The following is a 6,634-nucleotide window of genomic DNA, read 5'->3' on the forward strand; positions in this document are numbered from 1 at the left end:
CACATCGGAATGTGGAAGGTGCTTTCCGGTGTGGCGGGCAGCGTGTCCGTGCGGCCCTTCCGCCACTCGCTACGATCCCGCCACCGCAACCCCTGCCAACCCCTGGAGTACCACACTCTGCTTTCTCTGCTTCACACAGGCTTAGAACCCAGCAGTCCCTGCCCACGACAAACCCACGCTCTCCACCTACGAAGTGTCCCTGAGCTCTCTCATGCCTTATAGTCCTTCTCCATCCATCCCATGTCCCCTCCGGTTTCTTTTCAAGTGTCTCTCTCCTAACATATGCAGTTCCATGAACAGAATCACAGACCTCAACCAACCTAGACCTAGACCACTACAGTCCAACAGAAACATAAGCGAAGACAGACGCGAATCACATGTGTAATTTTATGTTCTCTAGTAGCTACATCCAAAAAAGTAAAGAGAAACTAGGGAAACTATCTTCCATAATATATTAAATTTAAACCCAATATAGCCAAACTATTACTTCAACATATAATCAATATAAAAATTATTAATGAGATATTTTAAATTCTTTTTTAATATAAATTGGGACTAGCCACATTTCAGGTGCTCTATAGCCACATGTGGCTAGTGCTAGTGGCTACTGAATTGGACAGCGCTGACCTAGGCTCTCACTCCAGTGAAGATAGTCCCAAACTTTCATGACTCATTATTTCTGGATAAAGGGATCATGGGTGATTTTTAAACAAATAACTTTGGCTTATCTATATTTTTATTGGTCTCTAAAAAAACACAAATTGCACATTTGTATGTATTTTTAAAACTTGTGATTTTAAATCTCTTTGGCATAGCAGGGGAATTTAAATGAATTAATCTTCACATTCGTGCTCTAGTGCAAATTATTTTTTTAATGGCACATGTAGCATCAGCATCTGCCTTCACTTCAACGTATCTAGCCATAACTGGCTCCTATATGCTTCACCATAGCTAATTATTCCCCCTGCGGCCTGCAACCCACCTACCTTCTCCTGCAGATCACCAGATTGAAGTTACAGAATGCCCAGAAGAAATATTTTCCATATCCTCACCACTTCTGCACAAATACTAACCCAGGTACAATTTCTAGTTTCGCTTTAGTAGATCTGGAGTCACTAGTATATGACTTGGAGAACTCAAATTCAATTTATAGAAAAGGTTTGTCTTCAGTGCTGCTTCAGAGTTATTTTTCAATGGCTTATTATTTACTTAAAGTTAAATAGATTCAAAAGCTATTATATGTCCCACTTTGGTTTCTTTAAAAAAAAAATGGCCTATTGGTTCTCCACAAGTATCAGCGACTAATTTTTGATCAGAGAATGCGCTTCTCACCTCAAAGACTATGATTAAAATGTTTTTGGTGCTTAAAAATTGAAGCAGTTCTGTCACTGGAAAATGTGAACAGGAGGTACACACAGCTTAAAAAGTTAACTGGACCCGAATTAAACTAAAGTAAGGTCGCTTACTTTAAATACCTGTATATTTTTAAATTCATGTTACAGATTGGTTTCTCGTTGCTCTGTGCCACCCTACTCATGACAGGCTTGTCCTTTCTCCCAGGCTTTAAAATATGGCATGTGGACCTCTGAACTGGAGAGTTACAAGACCTGGATTTCAGTCCTCACTTGCCAGTTGCCAACCAGCTATATGACCTTGAATGTGGTCCATGCGCCCTGCTGGTTTTGGCCTCCTAGGCTGTGTAAAGGGGGCTGACAACAGACTGCTCCCCCGGGCAGCTTCCAGCATTAGCATTCGTGACCTTTGTGCTAATCTTCCTCTATTCCATTATCTCCAAAACACTTGCCTCCTCATGCATCTTCCCCTTCCTAAATGAGAAGATGGCTGGCAGCACAGCAGTGAAAAGGGGAAGAAAGGCTGTTAAAAAAAAAAAAAAAGAAGAAGAAGAAAGAAATCCTAAAATGAGTCACCTCTCAAGAATTTGCCATTGTCTGGTGCCTGGATGCTCGCTCATGGTGTTAAATCAGTTCTCGCAGTAGAACTTGCTCTAAGAATCTGGTATTTGTTATGTGTTCTGTTTTTGGATGATGTTTACACTTGACACCCATCTCTTTTAAGAGCCACTTGTAGGTACAAAACAACACTGAAGTTATGTATCAGACAGACATCAGCAGCCACATAAATCCGCTATAGTGGAGCAGGGAGAAAATCAGATCAGAATCACAGAGAGTTTTAATTAGATTTTTGCACCAGCTTTCGATAAGTTAGCGAAAATAATTACAGCTCCCCAAACTTCCCACTTAACCTCCCCAAGGGCCCTACAGCACCCTAAAATCTAGCCTGCTGCAAGAATTATTCCCTGTCCCTTAGGGCTGGCTGCAGCAACAACACCCATGAGAGCCCTCCCTCCCACAGATTCCTTCACCGCCGCCTGAGTCAGGGGGCAGCCACTGTTAGCTGTGGTCTGCTCTGCTTCCGCCCGGCCTGATTTTTTTTCATGCTGCCATTTTGAATTAACATAGGTTTTCTCTGCAACTGATGTACGCACGATCTGGTCAGGCTTGGAACACAGTAGGTGCACACACACACGGAAAGCTTGCCACAACCTAAACCAAGACACCTGCAAGCCAGAATTAAGCAGCAAATCCAGAAATCCCATATTAACAGAACCCTGACTCATTTTTGAGTCACGGCAAATGACAGATTCCACTTGCGTTTAGTGGACATTTTTAACCCCTGAATCCGAGTTCTCGACCATTCCCTGAAGTTCAAGCGTCCCTCCTGTTTTGCAGACCACACTCATCTCAGACCTCACGAAGGATGCTGCCAAATAATGGGCGTCGCGACAGACGAGAGAACCCAAGACGCAAAGGCAAACTTAAGTGGATAATCGTCTCAGAAACGCACGAGAGCCTTTTACCAATAGGGGCTCCGGCGCCATCGCATTAACCTGCCCCATCGCATTAACCTGCCCCGACACCCCCAACCTCAAGAACCGCTCCGGGTGTGGCTTGATGGGAAGTTGTGTCAAGTCCTGAGGCCCGCAGGGACAAGAGCAACAGCCCGCGCGTTCGCCCTTAAGGAAAGGGCCGTCCCCCCGGACGAGGGGACAGAGTCGGGCCACCGGAGCGGCCCCGCCAGGCAGCCATGTTCGCTCCAGCCCACCCGCGCGGCAGGTGCGTTACCTGCCCAGAAGATGCCAGGCCCGCTGCGCCCCAGCGAGCCCCGAACCCCGGGAGAGACCCGAGAGTGGCGAGGGTGGGGGTCGCACAGGCACACACCGCAGCGGGCGGCCGCTGAGATATCGGGAACAGGAAACGGGAAGAGCATCCTGGGGGGTGTTATGAGAGTTAAAGGATGGTGGGGTGGGGGAGGATGAGGTTGAGGTGCGGAGAGCGGGGACAGGTTCGGACCAGCTGCAGTGCCCGCGCCCTGGGGTGGGGCGTCCCTCTCCTGCGCCCCCGCAGCCCACAAGCCGAGTCACCCACAACTCCCCTTCTCCCCCAGAGCCCCGAGGCCGCCCCGGCCAGCACCCGCCGGGACTGGTCTCGGGGTAGCGCTACGCGTGGGTTCGGAGGGACGCCGGGAGGTGACGGGGCGCCGGGGACGGCGATGGCGACTGGGGGTAAAACCCGCGGGGAGAAGCGGCTGCAGACGCCCTGCGCTCCCGGTCGTGCCGCCGAGGCTCACCTGCGGGGCGGCGGGCTCCGGGCTCGGCTCTGCGGTGCTGAGGCTGCGGCCGCCGAGGGTGCGGATGCTGCCGCGGCCGCGATCACTGCGGCGACGTCCGGAGCTGCAGCTGCAGCTGCAGTGGCGGAGGCGGCCGTCGGGCGCTTCCCCCTCCTCAGACTCTTGGCGCTCTGCCCGCCGCCCCCCGGCTAACAGCTGGCCCTGCTCACGTGACCGCAAGGTCCACCCCCTCCTGCTTCCACCCGGGGCCGCGGGGCCGCGCAGCCGGAGCCACGTCTGGGCCACCGAGGCTGCAGCGCCGCGCTCGGCCTGGTGGGGGAGGGCGCCTAACAGCCGGAGGAGCGGCGGAGAGGGCAGACCTAGCGACAGAAAGTGGCTCTTTGCTCAATTTTTATTTCTTGGTCGCCGCCGGGGTTGCAGCTCTCTCTAAAGGGAAAACCCTGCTTAGGGAGTCGGGACCCGGTTCCTCTGGGCGCTTCTCCCGGACTCTGTTGTTTGGTTGCTACGTGCGGGCTTTGGTGCCTAAGCGAGAGCTCCCCGTGGAGGACCGTGTCCTGCACTCTGTTGACTCACATGTCCAAGCCAATTCCCTGGTATTAAAGGTGCCGTCCTGTGCCATGTGGATATGTCAGACCCTATGCCGGGCACCTGGCCGATGCGGCCCAAAGAGATTAAGTAACTCTCTTAAGGTCACACAGCAAGTAGCAAAGCCAAGATTCCATACCTGGGTTATTAACACAGACAGGTGACAGAGGGGGTGTGTGTGTGTGTGTGAATGCTGGCGTCAGGGTCATTGGTCAGGACATGATCCATCTGTTAAGGACACATAGACTCTACCTTTTACGAATTAATAAAAAAATAAAAAAATAAAAAGCCTATCCTGTAAAGAGAAAGTTCACAGGAAAACAAATACAAATGCAATACTACCAGGCGTATAAAAAGATGTTAAAACTCACCTAACTGCAAATCAGATACACAGGGTAGCAATTTTTACCTGTCAGATTAGAAAAAAACAAAACATTTCATAACCTCTATGGAGGAAATAAGACAATATCAATCAATATATGAAACAAACTAATACTTATATAGTCTTTGGAGAATTCACTTCTGCAGTTTATGCTACAGATATAATAACACAGGTGTGAAATGATATGAGTACGATGTTATCAGTTACTATATTATTTGTGCTAGCACAGAATGGAAACAAACGTCCATCAATCGGGGACTGTTCAAATAAATTACAGCACAATACAACGGAATGCTATCCAGCTATAAAAAAAAAAAATGAGGAAGATCACTACATACTGATATAGATTTCCAACCTGTACTAAGTAGGTTGGGGGGGAGGGATTAGGAAGTCATGTGCAAAACATTGTGTGTGTTATCATTTGTGGGAAGAAAAAAAATATATACCTGTACTCATATTTGCAAATGCATAGAATATCTTCAGAAGGATCCATTAGAAACAGCAATAGTAGATGCCACCGAGGAGTACTAGGTGGCTGGATGCTGGGAAGGAAAGGAGACATGGGAACCTGCCAGGCTATCTGCTTGGCCTAAAATCTTTGAAGCCTGTTGACATTTCTCTGCACAGCCACAGGGCTGCAGGGCCAGGAGCCCAGGAACACATGAAGATAGAGGGGCATATGCTTTCCTCAAGGCCTGCATGAAGAAGTTTGTTATGTGATATCACTAACCTTTATTAAGGAGCAGCAATGCTTTGTCTCTGCTTTGTATACAAGAGACAGTCTCCGCCATTATTGAAGCCTCAGAAATAAAGATAAGAGAACAAAACAAATAGCCCAACAAACATAGAATACATCAAGAAATATCAATAGATTTTCATCATTGGCCTCTATTAATCACGTGAGGTTTAGGTGTGAGTAAATTATAGAGTTTCTGTGAGCTACATTGCAATCACAAAAAAATTATCATAAATAACCTGCAATTATTACAGTCATTTATAGTCCATCTAGCCATGTTCAGAGATTTAAGGGCTACAAGTAAAAGTACACCAGATTTCCCTTTTTTTCCAGGATAAAAAAAGGGGTAGTGGTAAAAGGTAGGGGAGTAATTTCAGCTCCTATGCATTGTCATGCAGAGATACTCATAAAACCTCTCCGTAGTCACCTGTATCAGGGGAAAAGCAGTACGGAAACATTTCTGGCTTTATTTACAAACAGTAACATGAAAATAAATTTAATGAGGAAACCATAAACTAATTGATTCTGACAGGGCTGAAAAATGTCAACTGTATTTCTTCATAAATCCCCTAGTTTGGATTACTACAAACTAGGGGATTTATGAAGTACTTTAACAAATTTCTAGTTGATTCTAAAGATGAGTAATCACTCGGCCTGGACTAGAGGAAAGGAAGGTGCCCTAACACCAATGGAAAGTGACTGTGCCAATGGAGGGCCAGTTTGGGTTGGTCTCCACCATAGCCTGGCTTCTCTGGAAGCAGACAGTGAGATGTGTTTTGAGTATAAGGGGTTCAGAGGGATCGACACATGTGAAAGGAAGGGATTGGAAACAGGATTGGGCAGAGGAAGAGGCTGAACTGCAACGCAGGCCCAACAAACTGTCAGCCAATCTGGTGGAGAGCTCTAAGCAAATGCTGCCCGCCAGAATGTCCCGCATGGAGGCAAACTGGCTCCACTCTTGGTGCAGGTTTGATGGTAATTAACTCTCTCAAGTTTGTCTAAGTGTTACTTAAGTCGCATTTCTAAAACATTTTTTGTTGTTGGCTACATAACTTTTAGTTGAAAGCCTCTTTGCTTTCAGCACTTTAAAAGTACTATTCTATTGTTATAAGACGTTATCAGGCTTGCAAAGTTCCTGGGGGAGAGAAGTCTAAGTCTAATTGTCTTTCTTCCTCTGTACATAATACGACCTTTTCTCCTATGGTTACTTTTAGAGTTTTCTCTTTATCACAGATTTTGAGCAATATGATTATGATGTATGTTGATCTCTTATTTTTCTATGT

The 6,634-nt window shown here is 47.0% G+C and overlaps 1 protein-coding gene across 3 annotated transcripts in view; it reads right to left on the minus strand.

The window, feature by feature from the left end:
- The window catches only part of SCRN1 (secernin 1), a 58,565-nt gene extending 54,715 nt beyond the window's left edge, over positions 1–3,850 (minus strand). For 2 of the 3 annotated variants that reach the window (XM_039862633.1, XM_039862632.1), the window contains exon 1: positions 3,649–3,850. The gene's annotated coding sequence lies outside the window, so the exon portion shown is untranslated. Of the gene's footprint in view, positions 1–3,143; positions 3,166–3,648 lie in introns of those variants that run through there. The other variant, XM_039862631.1, reaches the window with a different exon arrangement.
- Positions 3,851–6,634: the final 2,784 nt, after the last annotated feature.

The sequence above is a fragment of the Pteropus medius genome, unplaced genomic scaffold (genome assembly GCF_902729225.1).
Source record: "Pteropus medius unplaced genomic scaffold, Ma_sr-lr_union100, whole genome shotgun sequence".
In the NCBI taxonomy this organism is placed as follows: domain Eukaryota; kingdom Metazoa; phylum Chordata; class Mammalia; order Chiroptera; family Pteropodidae; genus Pteropus; species Pteropus medius.